Source organism: Rhinopithecus bieti, unplaced genomic scaffold (genome assembly GCF_001698545.2).
Source record: "Rhinopithecus bieti isolate Rb0 unplaced genomic scaffold, ASM169854v2 scaffold_19858, whole genome shotgun sequence".
Classification (NCBI taxonomy): domain Eukaryota; kingdom Metazoa; phylum Chordata; class Mammalia; order Primates; family Cercopithecidae; genus Rhinopithecus; species Rhinopithecus bieti.
The window spans coordinates 1,471,693-1,495,736 of record NW_016810077.1 but is presented as its reverse complement, the minus strand read 5'-3'; the positions used below and the strand labels follow the sequence as shown (position 1 = coordinate 1,495,736).

The window sequence follows — 24,044 nt, the reverse complement described above, 5'->3', positions numbered from 1 at the left end:
TAAAACCCAGGAAAGATCAAAAGAACAAAGTACAGAAGACTGTTTTTTTTTTTTTTGAGACGGAGTCTCACTCTGTTGCCCAGACTGGAGTGCAGTGGCACCATGTCAGCTCACTGCAACCTCCACCTCCCGGGTTCAAGCAATTCTCCTGTCTCAGCCTCCTGAGTAGCTGGGATTACAGGCCTGCGCCACCACGCCCAGCTAATTTTTGTATTTTTAGTAGACACGGGTTTTCACCACGTTGGTCAGGCTGGTCTCGAACTCCTGACCTCGTGATCCTACCGTCTCGGCCTCCCAAAGTACTAGGATTGCAGGCGTGAACCACCGCGCCGGGCCTATTATTTTTTTATTTTTATTTTTTACAAACAGCAACACATTCCAAATTCATTATAATAGTGGGCTGTTTTCAATCAAAATATCACACCACTAGTTGTTAAGTTTTAAAAGACCTCTCATCTCTTAGATCAGCAAACCTGACACTGATTAGATCACTTACACACACTCCCTGCCCACACACCTCCTTCTTGGCAGTGTGTGGAACAGGAGTGGCTGCTGGCAAGGAGGGATGGGGAAGGAAAGTGAGAGCAAAAGGGCCGAGGGCTCAGAATCTGGTGTCATCTTGTAACGAGTCTCGGACGGTCCCTTGAGTGTATACTGGACCTCTCTGTTCATGTTCCTGTTTGGGCTGCTCTTCTTCATGTCCAATGCCTGATGGCCAAGTGCTCACCATCCAAGGGTCAATTCTGTCACCTCTCTGAATCCTTTTCTGAAACCCTAGACAATCATTCTCTTTAATGTCTCACTATCTCTGAACCGACACCTTCCTGAGTACCTGTAACATTTGTGCAGCATGCTTATTAAGAATACTTAGATGCTGGGTAAACGTTGATGGAACATTTGCTGACATGGAGAGATATTGGTAGAAGACAGATTAGACTTCCCATGGTTTACGGAAACACATGGATTCAGATAAAAGAAGGTACTAAAGCACTGGGTTGAACCACATATTTTGTTACAAGCAAATAATTCCAAATATCTCGCCTTAATTTATTTCTTGGCCCCTGCCTCCGCTCACCCACAAAAAAGACTGCAAATGAACCTTGATCCTACAACAACAACAACAAAGGGTGACACTATCGGGCTGCAAAACTCTCTTAGCATAGAACAATCTTTCATCTGCCGTTTTCAGATGTAAGATATTTTTGACGGAAAGAATAGGATGAAAGGGGCGGACTCAGATAAAAACAAGAGCTGACTTTCCAATACAGCTTCAATAGCAGACGGAACACAGGAAGCTGAGAAACTATCCATGCCAAGTAGTTGTGTGTGCCCCAAAGCTCAGATAAATACTTTCTCCTTAGAGTTGGAAGGCGCTTAAGTGACTTTGTAGTGTAATTCAACGCCCCCCCCCCAACCCCAGCGCCAAGTCTTAATAGCAGAGTTTTAGTCGACGGGACCGACTCCTTCGCCCAGGACGGGTGAAGGTTCCTGAGCTTGCCTCGCAGTTGATTGGCAGCCGCGCCTGCCCGGCACCGAACCCTGCCCAGGTGGGCGCTTGACAAAGCATTACGGCGATGGTGATGTAGGCTGCCGTTCTTCCCCTCCCAAGCACCTGCTTGGCATCGGGCAGTCCCTCGCTGCCAGTCTCCAACCCCGGGCCACCTCCCTCACCACACAGACCCGGTCCGGTCAGGCGCTGCAGGGCGACCGGAGAAAGTGCTCGCAATCACATGGAGGCCCGGGCCCGCCCCATTGGCTGCGGCCGGGCCAGTCGCGGCGCTCGCTGGCTGCGGTTGGTCCCAGAGCTGCAGCGCCTGCACTGGCCCGGAGTCCATGTTACGCTTTGTCTAATTCCCTTCGTTACAGAGTCATGTGCTGCTGCTCCCGTCGCCGCTGCTGCCGCTGCCGCCGCCCGTGGTGCCCCGGCTCCTCCGCCGCGCTTCGAGGTGGCAACCGCGGGCGGGGTCGCGGGAGCAGGGTACAGGGCGCAGCGCGCCTTCGCCGCCCCGGCGCGTCCCGGTGCAGCCGCCGCCCGCCGCGGGTGATGCCGCCACCTCCGGCCTCAGCATAAGCCGTGGCTCGGCGGCCGAGCTGCCCCCCAAGGTTGGTGCGCACCTCTCCCGGGAGGGGCCGGGGGCTGCGAGGGAAGGCGACGCGCAGGTGGAGCCGCGCCGAGCCGAAGCGCGCAACCCTGGCGCAGGCGCCGCGGCCCGAGCTGAGGTTGCGGCCGGGAACTCATTCGGGGACGTCCGAGGGTCGCGAGGAGGTGGTAGCGAGCGGAGTGGGCTCCCGTTTGCTGCCCCCAGGGCCTGGGAGATTGTTCCGCTTTCTGCAGTCTGAGCGTGGTCGCTTCGGCCCCGGGCTGCTAGCCCTGCGGGAGGGGAGTGCGGCTGCCTGGCTTCTGGACCCCTCGCGCGCGTTCCCTTCTCTTGCCTCCCTCCGCCCAATCCGAAAGGCGGGGAGTGGTGGTTTCGGCTCCGCTGGTTCCTCTCGGAGGTGGGTGTTTGGTGTCTGGCCTTGCTGCCCCGGTGTCTATAAGGTGAGTCCTTTAACTTCTCCAGAATTGCCTCCCCTTCGCTTCCTTCCTGTGCCGGGTGGGCTGCGCTTGGAGCCCAGCGGGCGGGGGCAGGGAGGTGAAGGCCGGCGCCCCGCCCCCCGCGCCTGTGGGAGGGAGCTGGGGGCCCGCAGGTGCACCCAGCCGGCCGCGGGCCATCTCCGGGTTGGGTACCGGTATAATCCGCTTCTAGCTTGTTTGGAGGCGTGGGCTCTTGGGAGCGGGACTTCTGCTCGAATCCTGTCCAGGGGCTTGGAAAGGAGGAGAATTGGGGGTGGTTGCCAGGAGGACCAGCACCTCCGGTTACTAGAGGGTTTATAGGGGCCTTCTCCTTTCCGTCCCCCTTTACTAGGGAGTATCCTTTGCAGATAAATGAGATTGTTTGATTTCTTAAAAAGCCAGCTGCAGTGAAGAAGAACTGCTGCAGGTCGAGGGGAAGAGAGGTAGGTCCTTGCTGGAGAGGGAGACGTGGGCTCTGAGGTCCCAGGAGCACGCGGTTGGGGTGAGTGTGGCCGAAAGTGTAGAGGTAGGGTTGTGGGAAAGAAACAGCCGAGGTGAGAGGGAGGGCGCACTCAGGATGTAGTCGGAGAGATGGGGAATAGGTACCGGGGAGTCCTAGCGGAATGTGGGGCCCAGCTGGAGCCACCTGGGCTTATATTTGGCTCCTCTTTGCCTCGCAGATTTCCTGCTCTTGGATCTTGAAAAATATTTTTTGTTGGACAAAGAAAACTATGAGGACATATTTTGGAAGAGAGATAGGACTGAAGAGCTGACTTCTGGAAACTTTCCTTGGCAGCTTTGGTAGTAAAACTCCGTTCAGGCAGCGTTTATTGAGCACCTATTACGTGGTTTGTACTGGACTTTGGAAGAGTCTGGACAGGCAGGGAATTCCCGTTTGCAGTAATGGTGAGGGCTGTCTACCTTATAAACAACCAAGGGGCCCCTCCCAGTGCCAAGAATGAGAGTGATTCAGACCTTCCTCGCCAAAGCATCTGGGATCTGCTTCTTACCTGTGGGAAGAACCCTGCACCACATCCCGTAAATGGGGTGTTCAGGCAGCATTTATTTTTACAGTCCAAAAATAGTGACCAAACACCTACTGTCAGCTAGGTCAGAGTTGGGGTTCTTGCTTCACCTGTCTTGACACCAACTAACTAAATCCCTGTTAAGATCCAAGTGCAAGATGGGGAAGAATCTGAGATGAAAATTAGGTGGTTAAAACAGGGGTCACGAAAGTTAATTTGGGGTGTTTGATCTCTGTAGGTTACTTATGGAGCCCCCCATAAAATGATTAGGTAATCTATGGAGCCAGGGAAAAATTCCACAATCTTGAATTGGCACAGTTTATTTACATATTTGAACACTTTGTATTAGATTTGTCTCGTTTTTATTTAGGGTGTATGTGTGCGTGTTGATTAAAACCTAACAGATTAGAAGGTTGGAGAGGAAACTGTCCTTAGATGACCCAGCCTTCCATTACCATGTGGAGTAGCATATGATGCAACAGTTAAAGTATTGAGCCATATTCATATTGTTTTCTCCCTGCTGTGTTTTCCAACATTTAAAAAACGTGGTAAAAACTTGGCCCCTTTTTTTCTCAAAATCGCTAAAGTTTAATGGAAAAAAAAGAGAAAAGAAAAAAACTAGGCCCCTTTTCCCTTAATTTTATATTATGCAGAGTTTTAAAAAATAATTTTAGAAAATTCTGATGTGTTTGTCATGTCCAAATAGTTAAATTGTTTTGGTAGCTATAGTTTGGAAATTAGACTTGATTCCTTTCTCAGTACTGCAGACAAAATAGCTATTAAAGTCAAAAGTTTGTCAAAACTTTGTAATCATGATTATTATGTTGTTGAAGTGGTAGCTTGTAAAGGATTTCAGTTATTTTTAATTGCAGCTGGTGTTTGACATTCTAAGAAACACCAGTTAATATTTGTTGAGTGCCAGCAGGAAGCAGAGAACTGGAGTGGGTGCTGTGGGATCTTAACAAGGCAGGAGAGGATTCTCGTAGTAATCACAGAGAGCAGATAAGACAGGCACACATGAGGATGCCAGCAGAAGCAGATAGTTATAGTTGTCTAAGAATCCAGGGTGTGTGGAACCAGATGAAAGTGTATGAAGTATGTTGAGGGAGGAGTGGAAATCTGAATTGACTTTTGACAGTGGTCAGGGAGGTGGAACAGAATATATGACTAATAAAGGAGGGTAGAGGGAACCTAGTTAGTGAAAAACTTAACCACAAGTCAGTGGTGTTAATCATTTGCCTCAAGACCAGTGGCTCTCAGAAGTAGGCAGTTTTGCTTCTCAGCAGACCTTGAGGAATGTTGGAGACATTTATGGTTATCATAGCTAGGCGGCAGGTGCTGCTGTCATCTAGTGGCTAGAGGACAGGGATGCTACATAAGCATCCTACTGTGCACAGGACATCAACCCCCTTCCTCCTAAACAAAGAATGATCCTGTCCAAAATGGCGATAGTGCCTGCCCTTAGATCTCAGAATAGGTCTTGAAGGGAGGTGGTTCTTGACATGGGAGGAATAATAACATTGAGCTTAGGGAGCTGATGTGGGAGACTTCTGTGATCAGGTCTGGTGTGAGTAGGGTCTGGGCAATTCCTTATTGAAAGAAAGGGGCAGTTTGGAGGGAGATCATAGCAGATGAACACAGTATGATAGTGGAGTAAGTTGAGAATCATAGAATCAGAATTGGCATTTTAGAGGGGCCCTGTCCAATTTATTGATTTTAATAAATTCTTTCCCTTTCTAGGTAACCTTTGTTTAAATAACCCCAGGAACTGTGGACTTCTTCTCCTGAAGACAGGTTATTACACCTTTGGACTGTTTGTTGTATTATTACTTGAGCTGAAGGCTGTCTCCTTGAATTTTTTTTTCCAATGATTTTATTCTTTTGGAGCTGCCTACTCTCTTTGAAAGCACCAAGAGAATATGATGTCCCCTTACCCCCAGTTGGTTTTCCTAATGCAAGATAGTCCCAATTCTTTTCACAGTCATTTATTGGAATGTGGTTTCTCGGTATCTTCTCAGTTTATCAGCATCTCACATGGAGAATCAGGAATTGAATATGTAATTGAGATGTGATCTGGCCAACAGAGAGTACAGTACGACGGCTGTCTGCTGAGACCTAGGCGTAAATGTCTACTTACTGCACCTTAAGCTTACAACTGCCTTCGATTTTCTTAGGCAGTGCTGAGCACCAACTTCTTTATTAGATAATCATGTTTTGGATAGTCAAAACCCCCAGATATTTGCTCTGTGAGCTGTTGCATCCTGTATTTCTTCAGCAGATTTTTTTTTGGAGAAGTTTTTGTTGTTGTTCCTTCTCAATGTTATCCTATTTATTTTGATCCAATCTTCTAGCCTTTGACATTTTTGAATTTATGTCTTCTAATTATATCAGAAAGGAATGGAGGATGACTTTGTTGAAAATGGTAGTCAGTTAGTACTATGTAAAACTCAGTAGTTTGGGGGCACTGTTGGTCTTGTGTGAGAGCTGTGATCACTGAGTGATGGAGGTGAGTTCTAGGGCTAATTAGCCCTTATTTTGGGGGCTTTTGAGAAATAAATGCCAGGCCACATGGCATTTAGCTCTTGAAATGTTTGCACCTGTGGTACCATTTTGAAATTGTTCGAGTCTGTTGCAAGCTTCTGAAATCTGAATTCCTTCCTCTGGGTCTTTGTAGTTCTGTTTATGTATCTGGAAGAGAGTTTCTAATGTTTTGTGCAAATCTGAAGCTTGCGGGGTTAGAGTTGCTTTTGAAAATTGTGAGAAGGTAGGATAACTGGCAAAAATCAACTATGGACTTGGTTCCCACTCAGGATAAGCTTTGTTTTCTTTTTTGCTAATACGCCTCAAATGTTTAGTGATAGACTTATATTTAGGGAAGGAGAGAGGATTGAGGTTTAGAAACAAACCTTTTTCTCAGAGCTTGGCTTTAACTTGTCATTGATGTAAGTTCATACTTGATCTTACAGTCTTCACTGCAAAGACATTAGGAAATTACCATTCCCAGATGTCTTCTGAAGCTGGCAGGTAAGAAATCCCGGGTAACTTAGTGCCAAGTTCTCCAAATACTCTAGCTCTATCCAATGAACTAGATTTAATAAATTACTTGATTTGGGTGGTAGCTATTTCACAGTGTTGAAGGAGAGCTAGAGGAAGATTTCAAATCTCATGGTCAATGTGTGTGACCTCTTTGTGATGAACATCCATTGTGCCCCAATCCTCTGTTAGTGTGTTGGCTGTCCAGATGGTGCAGTCTACTTGGTTTCCCTTCTCTACCAGTCCAAATGGGAAACCTCTTTATCTCCTCTGGAGATGAAGGATAATCCAATGAAAAGAAGAGATGGCTTCTGAATATTTGAGGTTTTTTTGAGGGGAAAAGTATTGCTGTCCTTTTATATTTTCGAAGGCTGTGTCGAAGTTGAAGTCTTAGAATTAAGGATGCAGTTGTGTCATTTTGAATAGAAAGACTATTATAGCTGGAAGGGATTAACCCTTAAATTTTATAGTTGAGCATATCCAGGCACAGGGAGGTGATGTGATTAGCTTAAGTTTACACATATAGTGACAGAGTAGGCATTAGAATCTGTCTGTCTTAAAGACCAACAATAAAGGCTAAGGATCAGGATTTCTTCTCTGCTTAGAGGTGTGTAAACAGTGGGGTCCCTTGGGTGTTATTTATATAATTGATCTAAAAGAAGGAGCACACAGTGGACTTTCTAAGTTTGCAGATGACAGCTTTTCTGGATTATGAAATGTCTAACCACTGGGGATTTGCTCCAGGGAAATCACACTAGGATGTATTAGTCATCAGAAGATTTGCAGGTGAGTTTCTTGTTGGCTAATAGGTGGTTGGGTATTAAGGGGAAATTATAGAATTTTCATAGAATGGTGTTTTGTTGGATAAACTCAGGGAAGGGCTTTGAAAATACCTTCATGTTGTTGTCCTGACTTGCTGTTGCAGAAAACAAAAACCATGAAATGCTAGGCTTCATCAAAAAGATTTTGGTGCTGGGCATGGTGGCTCACTCCTGTAATCCCAGCAGTTTGGGAGGCTGAGGTGGGCAGATCACCTAAGGTCAGGAATTTGTGACCAGCCTGGCCAACATGGTGAAACCCCGTCTCTACTAAAAATTAAAAAATTAACCAGATGTGGTGGTGGTGCCTGTAGTCCCAGCTACTCTGGAGGTTGAGGCAGGAGAATCACTTGAACTCGGTGGGCGGAGTTTTCAGTGAGCTGAGATCATGCCATTGCACTCCAGCCTGGGCGACAGAGTGAGACTCTGTCTCAAAAAATAAAAAAAAAAGGTTTTGGAAAAAAAAAACCCAAATCAGAAAATACAGTCTTAATTGAGTTTTCACACTGTGTTTTTTCCCCCAAAGTCTTGGGCACCTAACCTTCAGAAAGACACTCGAGCTGGAATGACCATTGTAATGATACCTGGAATATTTGGACATTGCTGTTAGAATGTAAGCTTCATGAGGATGGGGTCCTTGCTCATCTGTTTCTCTGATAGAAATATTAGGATTTCTAGCACCTGGAAAGAGTCATCTGAGAGGAGATGGCACGGAGGCCTGTGAAGCCACAAGGATAGGGCCATAGGCAGCCTTGGTAGTCACTTTATTCTAATAAGTCCGAGTGTGCTATTTTAGTTGCCTCCTTGTCTTCATGCTCCAGCACTCTGTCAGTGTGGTGAGGGTAGGGATTTATCTCTCTTGTTCTCTAGTGATTTTCTAGTGCCTTGCACATGGCAGACCCTCTATTAGTATTTGTCACCCAGAGGAATGAATGAAGAGTTATACCTTAAAGCTTTACAAGATATAAATTCAGGATGAATGCCAAGAAATATGGTTTTTCTCAACCCTGGCTGGCATCAGAATCAGTCTGGGGAGTATTTTTTAAATACATATGTTCAGACCCTTCCCCATGCCTATTGAATCAGAATCTCTGGATATGGAGTTTAGTTTTGAAAAGAGCCCACCCTGCCTCCAAGTAATTCTCATGTGCAGCTCGGCTCAGAACCACCGTCTTAGTAGTTGTGCACGAAGGCTGGGTGCTGACTGAAGACACCTTCAAATGGGTTTGAAACATTTGTGGCCAGCGAGCCCATCATTGGTTATTAAGACAAAAGAGAAGCTTTAAGGATATGTCAGTCTTCTTGGAAGGTGTAGTGACCCCAACAGCACATAGTCCGCCATGGCCCTTGGTTCCTCTATGAGATAGTGCACCCTGGGCTGGATGGGTGATGGGACCAACTCCCAGTTCATCCTTGAGCAGTCATTTCCAGAGTGGGTCCCTGATGAGAGTTTCACCAGCCCATGAAAAAATGAGAAAAGACAATGCAACAAGCTTTTCTGTTTCAACTTTAGTGCTAAGTTTATTCAATTACAAGAGTCTATTTTTTTGTTTTGTTTTGTTTTTGTTTTGTTTAATCTTGGGTTGTCCTTCCTACTGGAGGGCTGGCTTGTTTTTTCATGTTATGAAAGACTGGTGATGGTTTTTTGGTGTCATTTCTAGGTCCAGTTTTAAGTTGGCAATTTTATGATAGTCTTTCTTTTGACATTTTACTGGGCCATGAAATCAAAAGTCTGGGAACTACCACTCCTCTGAGGTTTTCAAGAGGTCTGTATCTACCCCTTGACACCTGCTATTGGGGAACGCTCATAAATACGGTGTTAGGTTCCATTACAAGCATTTTTTTTTTGAACATTTTTTTCTTTCCTGTTATGCTTGCCGGTAATAGTTAGGAATAATGCCAGAGAAAGCTTCACTTCCCCAGCAATGCATAAATCCCATTGCTACATCTTAGCATCAACAGATAGCCAGCACTGCAACGAGTTCTACAGAACAAGGAGAAGAAAGGATGTACAAGAAGACACCTTTTTCTTTGATGGTCATTGGCCGCCAGAAAGGTGTGTCTCAAAATCTCTTGCGCTGTAGAGACAGGACAGAACTCTTCAGACCGGGTATAAAATGCCATCAGTCAAAATTCTCTTCACTGATTGCTTACAATCAAATTTTAAGAAATATTAGAAAATTAAAATTTTGGAAAATGGTCCCCCTGATGCTTGCAGTGGCACTCTATTGAACAGGCTTTTAAAATCAGTGTATTCTCAGATATGGCTACTTTTTTGTTTTAATATTTAACTTATCTGGTTAAGATGTACTTGGACAATGTATAGAACACTTAAAGTTATTAATAATAACAGGCACTTATTGGTTGTCCAAACCTATGCCCTGGAATTTACATGCATTCTCATATATCCTCAAAACAATTCTGAGTGAAAGGTAGACTTATTCCCACTGTACAAATGAGGTCATAAGGCTGGAGAGGTTATGTAATTTACAACAACGTCACATAGAAGTGGCAGAGATGGGATTTGAAACCAGACTCATTTTTATACTAGACTTTTATATTTTAAACCAGACCTTTAAATATTTTGTAATATATACCTATTCTCTCTTTTTTTTTTTTTTGAGATGGAGCCTCACTCTGTTGCCCAGGCTAGAGTGCAGTGGCGCAATCTCAGCTCACTGCGAGCTCCGCCTGCCAGGTTCACGCCATTCTCCTGCCTCAACCTCCCAAGTAACTGGGACTACAGGCGCCCGCCACCACACCCAGCTAATTGTTTTTTTTTTTGTATTTTTAGTAGAGATGGGGTTCCACCGTTAGGCAGGATGGTCTCGATCTCCTGACCTCATGATCCATCCGCCTCGGCCTTCCAAAGTGCTGGGATTACAGGCGTGAGCCACTGCACCTGGCCTCAGTATATACCTATTCTCTTATCTACTGTTCCCTTTCTCATTTCTGCACATTTCTTTGTATTTATTTTATAACATCTATGATACCTAGTAATATTTCTGTTACAAGAAAAAGAGAATCAGGTTTTGAGGTGTAAAGGTACCAGATAACTCCCTCTGGTTCGTGCTGCATGTTTGAAGAGTAGAGCTGTAGTGGCATTCCCAGCATTTAGGCTTCCAGGCCAATGCTTTTGTCATCCCAAGTTGGTCTTAGAAGTATCAGCCTATTGATAAAACTACTTGAATGAAATTTTATCCTGGAATTGAGAGGGTAACTTTAAATCACTTAATTGTTCTGGTGTTTTCTCTAGCCCTGTTCTCTTTTGTCACCCATATTGATGATAGAATGCCGCTTGTAAAGTACATCTTAAGCACGCTCTTCCTAGTTAAATCTCACCCACAATAACTACTGTGCATAAACATATCATGTAAAGATATACCTAATATTTGCTAAGGTGTTATGTCTTAGCTGAAAAAACTGCTATAACAAATGTTTGCTGAATAAATGCCATAAATATATTCAATAAAAAAACTATATCCTCAAAGTAAATGAATGAATAAATAAATATCCATATATCTACATCATATTCATAGGCTGTTTCATTCGTACCTTTATTTTTTAAATACAATAAAATTATGCTTCATTATACTCAAGTATAATCTCTTTACTGGAGCGAATTTATTCTGTTCAAGTTTTACTTTAACAATTGTATTATTTATCTTAATATTTAGCCAGTAATAAAGTACAAAGTGGGAAGTGGGCTGCAGTTTTATATATCTTGCACAAAACACCCCCTTTCTACGAACACACACTCAGAGAGAGAGAGGAGAGATGCACTTGTTCTTCAACTTAGCTCTCTTAAGATATTTTTCTATTCCAAAATAGTTTATCTTTCACCTGTTCTAAATTATTTTCCTTATAACTTATTTATACCTGCTAAGTTCTGTACCAAGCAGAAGTTAGATCTGTAATTTCTGTGCTAATCAGAGTTGGATACTAGCAGTAGCCTGGGGGTCTTGAGCAAATAGTATGCCTCAGAGATGATTTATGGCAGCAGGCACTCGCCCTCCAGGTGGGGTCATCAGGAGTGGGAGGCCCATCAGAAGTGCATTGTTGCCGCGTGTGGGCTGGTGTTGCCAGATTTTCTGATTTTTCACTGTAAGCCAGAAATCTGGATTATTGTGTGAAATCTGGTTGGCTAATTCAACATTTTAGAACTTCCTATAAACCAAACAAAATAGCTTTGTGAGCTGGAAACAGCCTCTTTAGGCTCTTAGAGATAGCCCTTTCGTGGCCAGATAAATGGAAGCATAGGGTTTGAATAAAAAGCACAATACAGGTTTTTTGTTTGTTTGTTTGTTTTGTTTTGTTTTTTTGTTTTTTGAGATGGAGTCTCACTCTGTAGCCCAGGCTGGAGTGCAGTGCTGTGATCTTGGCTCACTACAACCTCTGCCTCTCGGGTTCAAGTGATTCTCCTACCTCAACCTCCTGAGTAGCTGGGATTACAGGTGTGCACCACCACACCCAGCTAATTTTTGTATTTTTAGGAGAGAGGGGGTTTCGCCGTGTTGGCCAGGCTGGTCTTGAACTCCTGACCTCGTGTGATCTGCCTGCCTCAGCCTCCCAAAGTGCTGGGATTACAGGCATGAGTCACCACACCTGGCCCACAATACACTTTTAAACATTAATTTAAATGGACATAAAGCGAAACTTGATTTCATCCTTTTCTCCCCCAACCCCAAACACAAAGCAGAGCAAAGCAAACCCCAAGCCTCGTAGTTTTAGTAAAAATTTCTGACCTTTAAATGTGGCGTATTACATCTGGGGTGATTGCATTTGAACAGTTTTTCTGGCCTGAGGAAGAATAGGTTTAGGGAGAAATAGGTAGATTATGCATATAAAGGGGGAGAGGACAGGTGGGAACATACAGAGAGAGAAGGAAGGGTAGAGTAAAGAGATCATCTACCCCAGGAGATACGGGAAGATTTGTTCATATATTAAAATTGATTTGGGGTAAATGGGGAAGAAAGAGAAAGAAAGAAAAAATGTCAATATTTAGAAATAGTGCAGAATCTATATTGGCAAGGGGCAAAGATTGCTATTATTTTGCAATTCCTAGTGTATCATGTTGATGTATACTGTGGCTTCTCCAAAAGGGGAATTAGAATGAAAAGGAAGGGAAAGAGTTTATGTCAGAAAGAAGACTAGGGAGTGAGATAAAGAAGAGGGGTCCAGAGAACAGCTGATAGCAAAAAGTAAACCAAGAAAGCTGGAAAATGTTTGCATTGTGGAAAGATGGCTATGTTAGAGTACAAAGCATCACTTTTTTCCCCCACCCCAACTATGACTTTGAGGGGGTATGCACAGCAGTCCCTAGGAAAAAGATGGTTTGGAACACCAGCTTGTTTTGCTTTTGAAGGGCCAGCCTCCAGGGTCCCTTTGTGTGAAGCAGTGTCAGCGGGGCTGCGTCTGCCCTGTCAGGGCACACTGCTGGGAGGACATTGTCCACTGGGTTTTAGCCCCCCTCTACCATCTGGGTATCCTGGTGCAGGACAGGACCTCAGACCTTTACTGTGACCCCAATAGTGCTCCTGTCTTTAGTTTTATTTGCTTTTCTGGGGGAAAATCCAACATCGTTTGTGTAATTTGTTGTACATACAGCCTCTTGGAAAGAGAAGAGAGTAATATTTGAATAGATTTCTGCTACTAGCAGAATCCTAGTCTGAGAGGATTTTTAAAAGCATTTTGCTCTTAATCATCCCAAGTATATAGTACTTTGTTCCTGGAATTTCAGCATTTTCTGGTGGTTGGTGGTGGGGGGACATCTTTTGATCCATCTGCAGGTTTTATTCCAGTCCTAGGACTGTCATCCCTGTATGATCTGAGCTGTGTCTTTCTAGACTGGTATAACTTTAAATTTCTGATAGTTTGGTTGCTTTTTAGAATAAATGCATTTTAAAATGTCCTCTTCTATTTGTTACTTTAATGCAGTAAGGATCTTTATGGATTTTTCCCCCTTATGGAAACCATTTGTAATACTGAGAGAATGGGTTTAGGTTTTCTTGCACTGTTGTTGGGAAAAAGAAAAATTCTTCAGATTCCACTGCTCGGCCTTCTAGGGACTCTACTCTACAGATGGAAATCCTGGAAGATCCTGTCAGGAAGTGAAACTTGTAAATAATCTTTGTGCTCGTTTGGGGCATTATGCATTAACAAGTTGTATAAGAAGTCTTCTTTAACCTTTTTATAAAATACACTTAAAAAAGAATCCAGTCCTAGTGACTAATCTGGAAATAAGACTGGGAAACACTTCACCATGTGCCAGGCACTGTTTGCAGCACTTTACATATATTAGCTCATTTGCTTCTGACAACAGCCCCGTTTTGTAGCAGAGGAAACCAAGGCTGGGTTCTCTAGTCTGGCTACTACTCCCAATCACCATGAGCAGCCAAGGTCATTACAGGAAGTAGCAGAACTGTGATATGAACCCAAGCTGCCGTGGCTTCAGGATCTGTGCTTTTTAGGACTGCTTCGTTGCCCCTTGAACTCCCTTACAACAATGACGAACACAAATTTGCTTTAGAAACGTCTTTTGCCTTCCACATTACCTCAGTCTTAAAGTCAGCATCAGAGTTTGGTTGAAAAAAGAAAGAAAATTATATTCCTTCCCTGATCCTGCCTCCCCAAACCAAATGAACAAATGAAATCATGGAGACAGTTTCCATCTAGGAACAGAAACCTGACTAAAGGATCTTCCTGGAACACCATACTAAAATGCTGGACTGATCATTACAAAGGCTGTAGTTGGAGCCTTGTTGCTGTGACAACCCGCATCCTTGGCACCAGAGTTGTTTTTAACAGCACAAAACCCATCTTGTTTTACCTTTACCTTTACAACTGGTGGATTTGGTGAGCCTCTAAGAGCACTTTTTAAATTGCTTTTTCCAACCTATATAGAGGCAGTGGGAAGGACCTAGGATTTGGAGCTTAAAAGACTTGAGTTCTAGTCCCAGCACTCTCTTCTGTGGACTTGTGTGACCTTGGGTTTCATCTCCTGTAAATGGGGGAGGGGACAATCCAATAGGATTGGTTTGGTGAGGATAAGAGGCTATTATATATGACAGTATTTTATTCACAACAATAGCCATGTGTGTCTCGCAGTGAGCTGACCAGCAAGTCCTTTGTGAGTCTTGGAATGCATTTTCCACGGGTGGGTGGTGAGGTAGGTGGTTGGGGAAGGTTTGTGTTGATCTGAACCCCTTTTCTTTCCTGTTCTCTCCTTACCTGTATTCTAGTGTGAATGATATGTGGGTGTCAACTCAGTTTTTGGCCCAAATTCCTTTTCCTTGGTTTTCCCCCCTCCTACTTTGGGCTCTCTTCCAGTTTGCCTACAAAGTGCTATTTGTTGTAAGGGTGAAACAGGCAATTCTCTGGGCAGCGACACTGTGGCTGCAGGCAGTTACTGTAGTTCAAAGCAAACAGCCAAGCTAGAGTAGGAGGGACACTGACAGGGCTTGTTCATTAGAATTTTGAACATTAATTTTTGAAGGAAAGAAAAGAGAGTACAAATAGAATAGGAATAGAAATATGAAATTTTCTTTATAACAGAACAAAATTGGGTCAGGAGAAAGGACTTTAAGAAATCACTTAACATTTATCATTGCTTTGAAAGCAAATGCTTTTCTGAGTAAAAGCAAATGCTTTTGAGCATTTACGTTGTCTGCAGTGCACTCTAGTGGGATGGGAAACAAAAGTTAACACTAAATATTAACAACAGCTATCATGTTAGTGCATTTCAGGTGGTCCACAGTGGGCCACTTTTCATGTTTTATATCAGCCATGAAGGTTGGTGTCATTGGTGTTCCATTTCAAAGATTACAAAACTGAGGCTCAGTGTGTTTAAATAACCCACTCAAGATTACAGTGCTAGTAACTAGCAGGGAGAGCTAAACTTTGACCTAGGTCTCTTTCTCATCCACAGTATGAAAGATGAGTAAGATATGCCCCTGCTTTGAAGAGAAGACCTGCATGTAAACAGTTTAGTGTAATTCAGCACAGTTTACAGTATATGTTGTAATTCTTGTGAGAGCTAAATTTTTTGGACATTTGCTCAGAAGAAGAGACTGAAAGATCAGGGTGGTCTCACAAGGAAAAAATACCTTGAGTAGGGCCTTGAAGGATGACAAAGATGGTGACAGGTAGAGAATTGATGGGAGAACTGAGGGAACATTGGAGCAGCAAAGCATGGAGATGTAGAAGTACAGAATGTGTTTGGGGAATGCTGCTGGGATGGACTGAGGGATGGAGGAGGAAAGCAGCTGGATACGTAGTTTGGGACAGATTAGAGAGGGGCCTAGAGTGTCCTGCTGAGGAATTTAGACTTCACTTGGTTGCCTTTGAATAAAGGTTATTCCATTGAAGGTTCTTGAGAAGGGAAATAATTTTGCCTTGATCTCTGCCTTCAGCAATTCTGGTGGTAGCATGGAGGAAGAAGTAGAGTGTCTGCAGCGGGCTTTCGCCAACTAGACTGCATCTAAGAATCACTTGGGAGTTTCTTAAATGTGCAGATTCCAGGAGCACCCCTCCACCTCTGTGATTTCAATGGTTCACATCTGGGGAGGGGCCTGGGAAAGTGTGTTTTGAAGGCCCTGCAGGTGGTTCTGCGGGCAGCCTGGTGAGGGAAGGGTTCTAGAGGGCATTGGGGCATTCTAGAGAAAGGTCTAAGCTGAAGCTAATTTTGAGTTTGTCATTGTATGGATGATTTTTTAAACCATGGGAGGGGGCCAGTCATCAAACTTTGTGGAAGATCTGTCTGTGTAGGTTCTACGGTTTGCTTTTTGTCCTGTGTAAGTATTAATCAGTGATCTCTCAGAGCATTGTCATTTGACTGAAGTTTTTCACATATATTTCCTATTCAAATCTACAGTGTGGGATGACTCTAATCCTTATGCCTCTGTGCTAGATTTCTCTGTTTTTGTTGCTGTTTCTTTTAGAAGGCAGAGGAATATATGGGATTTTATTGTGGGCTTTACCTGTCTTCAATGACAATTTCTTGAAGAGCATGAGCTCTGGAGTCTACTGCCTAGGTTTTTACTCTGCCTTTCCAGCCATAGGAACATGGGAAAGTTATTTAACTTTCTATAAAATGAAGATATAACAATATTTTCCTCCTAGGGTTAGTTGTAAGGATAGTTTATATAAAATGCTTAGAACAGTTCCTGGCACATAGTTAACACTCAGGTGTTAGCTGCTGTTGCTGTTACTATTGTCATTAATTCTGCAGATACCCAAAGGTATTCCTTGCCTGCATTGCTCATATATTGAGGGCTTCACCTTAAAAAATAACTGTACAAATTATGATTGAGAGTAGTAAGGGTGATATATTAGAAAGTTTTAATTATTTAGTGACCCTCTTTCCTTTCAGAGCCTTTTATTTTCTAGAAACATATGCTTTCTTCCCATAAACAAGCCTGCTAGGATATACTTAGAACCCATATCTGGGCAAGAACCTCTTCCTGCAAGTTGGCTACAGAGCTAATAGTGCTCAGTTCTTCAGTCTCAGGAGCTGCATGCATGCAATGATGTTCACTTTTACATTTCCTAGGGCCCAGCCTGAATATAGGTCATTTTGTTTTTTTCAAATGTTTCAGATCTCTCTTACTCTCATTTGTTTGTTCTAAATCAACCGCTAACATTTAAAATACATTTTTGCTGGGAGGACAGATAGTTCTACCAAGGGATAAGCTATTTCTCAACATTAAAGAAATTAGAAATTATAATTTATGCTTAAAAAAATAATGTTAGTTCAAGTTTTAGCTTGCTTCTCTCTCCCTTCTGTGCTGTTCTTTGTCTTGCCATGTGTTTGCAAACCATTCTCATGACCTTCTGCCTGTGCGGCATATTTGTAGTGGGGCCAGATTATACATACGCCACTGACTTTTTCATCTGACCTCCTAAACTCAGCCTTTGAGCCCCTGCTTTTCTTTGGGTTTTCCTAGCGAAGTCTTGTTGAAAGGAATATTATTTCCCATGGAACTTTACTGATAGTGTATGGAATAATAGGATCATGCTCTGTGAAGTTCAGACCTGAAGTCTTAACATTTTAAACATGTATCTATTTGCTATTGCTTACTTAGTTCAGTCTTGGCATTTTAGGTCTAGAGGTGGTTACTACCCGTTGGACATCCATAGCCACTCCCTGCAAATTAAAGGGGACACAAAAATGAAACTGAACTCATGTTTTTCTTTACCTCTCTGCTAATTTAACTAAGTCAATTGGCTCGCCCTCATTTGCCCTCTTCAGACCTCCCAAATTAATGTTATGTGCAAATTTGATTAAAACAGCGTGAGTAATTTCTAAGTTACTTTTGAATACGGATTGAATTCCACTCCTTGTGGCTCTTTTCTTCATCATACTGGTAGATGTAGCCAGTGTTTTTCTTTCTAGCCTGCTTAACTTGTGTGGTTCTTGGAACAACATAAGTTTTAGTTGATTTAGGATCCTGATTTTACAGGACACTGTATCAACTGCTTTACCAAGATCAAAGTACATGGGTTCACTGCATTCCTTACAGTTGCTAATTCAGTTGTGCTGTAGCCAGGCAATCCTGGAGCCTTGAAATCCAGGATTCTGGTCAAGGTGAGGAAGCAGCCCTTCCTCTTGGCTTTTTCATTCTGCAAATATCTTTCCTTTCTTCTTAATATTTATTAATTCAGCAATGTGGCCCAGGTTCTGCATCCCTGAATTCCTAAAGCTTTCAGCCTGGTGCCCCTATGACCAGTGGTTACATTCTTGCTACAAACTGGAAAGTCTCTGAGCCCCTCACCCCACTCCTCCCCACTTCTTTTCTTCTGCTGTATTTATGGCACTGTACCTCATGGACTTTCACACTAGGGAAAGCAAACTCAATCCAATTGGGTCTTCTGGGTAAGAAAATGTGTTGGTTAAAAGTAGATTCTGGTCAGCCAGGCTACTGAAGGTTTAGTATTTACTGGCAGTGTGACTTTGGGCAAATTACTTAACATCTCCATGTCTGTTTTCTCATCTGTAATATGGAGGTAATGATAACTCCTACCTCATAGAGTTGTTGTCAGGAATAATTGAGTTAATACATGTAAAGTGCTTGGCATTTATTAAACTACGATTAGTTAAAAAGTTCATGAACAAGCTATTAAAAGTTCATAATAAAGTTTCTGGAGTTTTCAGGTACTCCGTTTCTCTTTCGTGCTATTTGCCTTGGCTATTCCACTACAGGCAAAGGAAAGGAGATGAAATTTAAAGTATCTAATTTTGTAACCTTAAATTATTCAGGAATTGTTTTTCTTCGTGTAGACTCCACTATAATGTATAATGGAGAATTGTATTCAAGATATGATGTCTGTGACTTACTCCTTATGAACTCTGAAAGTCATTTTTAAGAGCACTTCTTAATAATGAACATTATGTTTATTTGACTTTCTAGGATGCAACCCTTTTACATTGTTGGGCTTTTTAATATGTTATTTAAAAAACAAGATTGCCCAGACCAGGCGTGGTGGCTCACACCTGTAATCCCAGCACTTTGGGAGACCGAGATGGGTGGATCATTTGAGTCCAGGAGTTTGACACCAGCCTGGGCAACATGGTGAAACCCTGTCCCTTAAAAAAAAAAAAAGAGAGAGAGAGAGAAAGAAAGAAAAAGAAAAATTAGCTGGATATGGCGAGCCCCTGTAGTCCCAGCTACTGGGGAGGCTAAGGTGGGAGGATTGGTTGAGCCCTGGAAAACAAGGCTGCAGTGAGCTGAGACTGTGCCACTGCACTCCAGCCCGGGCAACAGAGTGAGACTCTGTCTCAAAAATAAAAATAAGATAAATAAAATTGCCCAAAGAGAATTAAAACAATGTTTCAAATAAGGAAACAGATGCTACCACAGAAGATTAACAGACAAAACATGCTTTCCAAAGAAGAATGAATTATAGGACAGTATTTCGTCTACATAATACACATCAAAATCAACAGTCATTAAATAACCCAAGGCCATTCATTCCTGGCAGTCTGTGCTGGGAACATTTTGAACAGTCTTTTATACAGGTATTTGCATTTAGTCAGAATTTTGGGGTATCTTACCCTTCTTTCACAGTATTATGCTTAGTAAATCCCAGCACATCAACCAACATGTCCTACTTTACATGCATTTTTTGCATACTAATTGAAGAATGAAAGAGGAAGCTTGGAAAAATGTGTTAAGATTTTGTTTATCACAGTTTGATCAGTGGATCTGTCTTACTATTTTGTAGAATAATATCCAGCTGCAGCTCAAGTGCATATTTTACCTAATTTATATCTACTTATATTCCTATGGCTTAAAGTCAGTTGGCCTATTGCAGAATTACACGTTTATCCTTTACACTGTACCAAAATCTGGTGAGGTGATGACGGTGTATGATGCACTTGAGAGAGAACATTGCAAGTTATGTTTTTAAGGTGGGAATTTTTTTCTGAGCAAAAGATATGTAGTACAGAATAATGTATCCACAGCCAAAATGCACCCACTCATTTCTATTCAATTAAAAGAAGGAAGAACAGACCCAGGTGAGTTTTCGCTCCATTACTTAAGGCTTTGAGAATATCGCTTAACATCTGTGAGCCCCGCTGCTGCTTCTGTAAAACATTAATAATAATATCTCCCTGCGAAGGCAGTTCTGAGAATTCATTGAGGCAGGGCCTGTGAGGGTTTGTCCTATGTAATGTTAGTAATTTTGTGCAAGGCATGTGGGTTCATTGCGTGTGTTTGGAAGCTGAGGAAATTGGAGCACTGAGCTTAAGAGAGATACCAGCTCAGGCCTGTAGCCACCCTGGCCCTATGTTTCTGCCTTGTGACTGGCATCTTCTAAGTCATGCTGTGGGGTGCTTTACGTAGTGCTTTCCTTATTGCTGGCTCAAAGCCAGGAAACTATCTTACAGGCATATTTTTTTTTTAAGATGATTTGCAACCCCTTGCTGCATTTTGTCATGTGAAATGACACTTACTCTGGTTTCTTAAAGATGGCTAATAACCCTCTATGGGTAAATGCCAATCAGGCCAGCCAGTTGGCTCTGAGAAAGGCTTCCTTGAAAGCCACAGTTCAGGTTTTGCAGAGGCCAGGAGGTGAATGTGAGTGCCAGAGACCTCCTTCCCAGAGAATCCTGTTGCATGTGCTACCCCAGAGGTGAAGACAAGGTAGGGACACTGCTGTGAAGACTGATAGTGCAAAGAGGGCATCTCTTTAGTCACCAGACAGCTTGTCATTTTTTTATTTTCTTGTTTGCAAAATCTGTGTGTAATAATCACCAAGAATCCTGATCTTCACACAGAGAACTGCTTGTGGCAAACATTTTTAACCACCAAACTAAGATCTTTCTTTTTTAAAATGAAGAAAGATAAGCAGCATTGTTTTTTAGAGATGAGTTTATCATCTCCTCCTCCACACCCATTAGTCCTCAGAAAAGCTGTTTCTTGAAACGGAATTTGGAGCTTCTAAAATGGCTTTCACAGTGTTGCTCTCTTCATCTGGGGATTATGGTACTTAGGGAGTGGAGATTTTCAAAGTGAACCTTCCACATTTTTCCAAAATCTTTTGTGGCATCATTTGTGCCTACCTGAGAGTGCATTTTTTCTTTTTATGAGGTTGTGATTTTAATTTATATATACACACATGCACACACACACACACACACACAAGCATAACAGCGGCTATGAGAAAGAAACGCTTCTCCATGAAACACAGAAGGAGCGGGCGAATAGCTGACCTGGGGAAAGTATGAGGTGGTGTTCAGGCCTCATGGTAGTTAGGATTAGGAAATGTCAGGGGCTGTGTTGTATTCTCCAAACTGTAAACTTTGGGAGTCCTACAGAGTGAATGTTAATAAATATTTTTGATAAGGAGAAGGGTTTGGGTTTATAGGGAGCCTAAGAAAGAGAAATGTTGCTGCCCTTCCCCCACAGCTGGCCACTGCTCTGGAGGGGAGAGTATTACACATTTGGGCATGGACATAGCAACATAGGTGAATACCATTGTTAGTCTCCCACCAAATGCTCTTCTGTATTTTGTTACCTATTAAACCATACAAACTTTCCTATATATCATTAAATTATCACTCAGTACAGTACTTGGACAAAATAGGAATAGTCTACTGTTGACTGTTTCTAGATTAATGACTTTGAATTTTTCCTAACTAAGAGAGATTTTAAGAAGTTAGATAATCTAATCTCATGAGTCCCAAATATAAAAAACAAAGGCTCTGCAGGTTTAAGTTTTCCTTTGCCTTTTCTTAAGAATTTAAATATTTTCTTCAGAGGTTTTCCTTTGGGCTCTTAGATAATGAGTAACAGAAATGAAGGAGGGATACCAAAAGTTATTTCAAAACATGATTGTGTCCTTAAAAACATGGTAATAATTGACAGGGTTTTTTAAATGAGAGAAGTTTCTAGCTAAATGTCCTGCTTCACATCCCCACTCACCACATTGAATTCTTTGTGGGAAATATGTGGTGGCTCTTTGGGAAGAAGTATTAAGTTTGTGAAAAGAGATGAAGAGTTGCCAGGACCACGGTAAGCAAAGGACTGAGAGAAGGAAAAAGGTGGACAGAGCTAGACCCTAAAAGGATGCTAAGATCCCTCGAGAAGTCTTTTAGTAAGAAGCCCTCATTAGACTGTGAGTGCCTAATGGACAGGAATGCATCTCGCTGGTCCTTGCAGTCTTCTTCCCAGCCCCTGCCTTTGTACTTGAAGGCCATGGTCATCTGAGTGCGCTACAATTCAAGCCTGTGAGGTGGAGAGAAAAGGGTGGGCGAGGTATAGTTCGTCGTCTTAGAGGCCTCAGTATTGTCAAGACTCCCCCCACCCCCTTTTTTTTTTTTTTGAGCGCACAAGACTCTTAATCACCTTTTCATTTGTGTTCTGTTTCTTGGCCTGCATCGGGAGCTGATAGCAGCATGCTACTGACAGGTGATTGTGAACTAAGTGGTAAAGCAGAAGGGAACAGAAAATGAGGGAATGTCAACTTGAAGCCGTGTGTATTTTTGTGAACAGCATTTACCACTTTCTTAAAGAGTCCCAGTTAGAGAAAAAATAATGCAGGGAGCAAATTTTAGTCAGCTCGTTAGGTTCTGAACTGGACAGACTTTGTACCTTGGCATATGAGTAGCCATTCTAGAACCTTTTGAACTTTTGCCACCAAGTAATTCTGAAACGACTGATAGCCAGCAGTAGATAATGGAAAAAGCCAGTGTCCTCTGCCCAAGAAATTAAGGTATTGTTCAGGTGGTTAAAGAAACTGCCTAGCACAACAGCAATAGCTGGTAAGTAGCAGGATCATTCAGAGAGGAAGGGATGGATCACAGGATGGTTGCTGTGCTGAACCTTCCCCCTAGAACTCATGATCGTTGGCCAGGCATGGTGGTTTACGCCTGTAATCCCAGCACTTTGGGAGGCTGAGGCGGGCAGATCATGAGGTCAGGAGATCGAGACCATCCTGGCCAACATTGTGAAACCTCATCTGTACTAAAAGTACAAAAAAGTTATCTGGGCATGGTAGCATGTGCCTGTAGTTTCAGCTTCTCAGGAGGCTGAGGCAGGAGAATCACTTGAACCCGAGAGGCGGAGGTTGCAGTGAGCTGAGATCATGCCACTGAACTCCAACATGGACGTCAGAGCGAGGCTGTGTCTCAGAAAAAAAAAAAAAAAGAATTCATGATCATTGTAGGAATTCACAGTGTAGGGGAAATGGTGCAGATTTTATAATCAGGAAAGACTTGTATTCAGTTCTCCATTTGACCACTCTCTAGCAGAGACATGGGAACAGTTACTTAATTTCTCTGACCGTTTCCTTACTTGGGAATAGGGTTTTTGCAGATCTGTTGGAAAATATTAAGGCCAAGAGGGGTTTAAAATGTGAAGTTGTCTAGCACTGAATAGGAGGAGCTTAATATCTATCAGTTCCTTTCTGCTTCAGTCAAAACTGAGCTTTATATGTAGAATAATTATTATTTGTATTCTGTTCTCCATTTTGAGTATGGAACCATGAATGCCAACAACTTGATGATAAAAGGAGCCATTTGTCAGAGATAGTCCTGTAAGCGCTTTGTAACCTGGTAGACTGTGCATGTAAGGGCAGGCAGGTTACAAATGCGAATCACCATAGCCGGCACACTGCATACAGCAGATTTTTAAGCCATCTGTGTAATCTTTTTAACACTATACTCAAGTCCACTTAAGTCAGAGTTCAACAAAATGAATGAATGTAATCCCAGGACTATGGAACTTCTCGGTGATTACATAGCACAGAGAACTACGGAATCATTTTCTGGAAGAATGCACCTTGCGATTATGCTCCATTTGGAAGTGGTATATGTAAATGTTGGTAGACTGTGAGGATGAGGTTGAAAGGTTGATCTGAGTAGAGATCCTAGGAGGAAGGGAGGATACTATGTAGTTTTGTTGTTGTTACTGTTGTTCTGCAGTTCCTGGCTGCTCAGTGTTGGCAGCTGTGTGCACGCTTTCTCTTTTGAGCCAGCGAGGCACAAGACAAGTAATTTCCCATCCTGAATCTCTCACAGCTGCTGAGCTGTAGTGGCTATACTGGGATGTGGCTGTTAACTTTGAAAATTTGCATAAATCCAGCCCCACCCCCCTGCAAAGGCTCAGTCTT

The 24,044-nt window shown here is 42.8% G+C and overlaps 1 protein-coding gene across 11 annotated transcripts in view; it reads left to right on the top strand.

The window, feature by feature from the left end:
* The first annotated feature begins 298 nt into the window (after positions 1–298).
* LRRC8D (leucine rich repeat containing 8 VRAC subunit D) overlaps positions 299–24,044 on the top strand; it is a 123,639-nt gene continuing 99,893 nt past the window's right edge. For 2 of the 11 annotated variants that reach the window (XM_017891245.1, XM_017891236.1), the window contains exon 1: positions 299–2,103. The gene's annotated coding sequence lies outside the window, so the exon portion shown is untranslated. The other 9 variants (XM_017891244.1, XM_017891235.1, XM_017891237.1 and 6 more) reach the window with 8 other exon arrangements.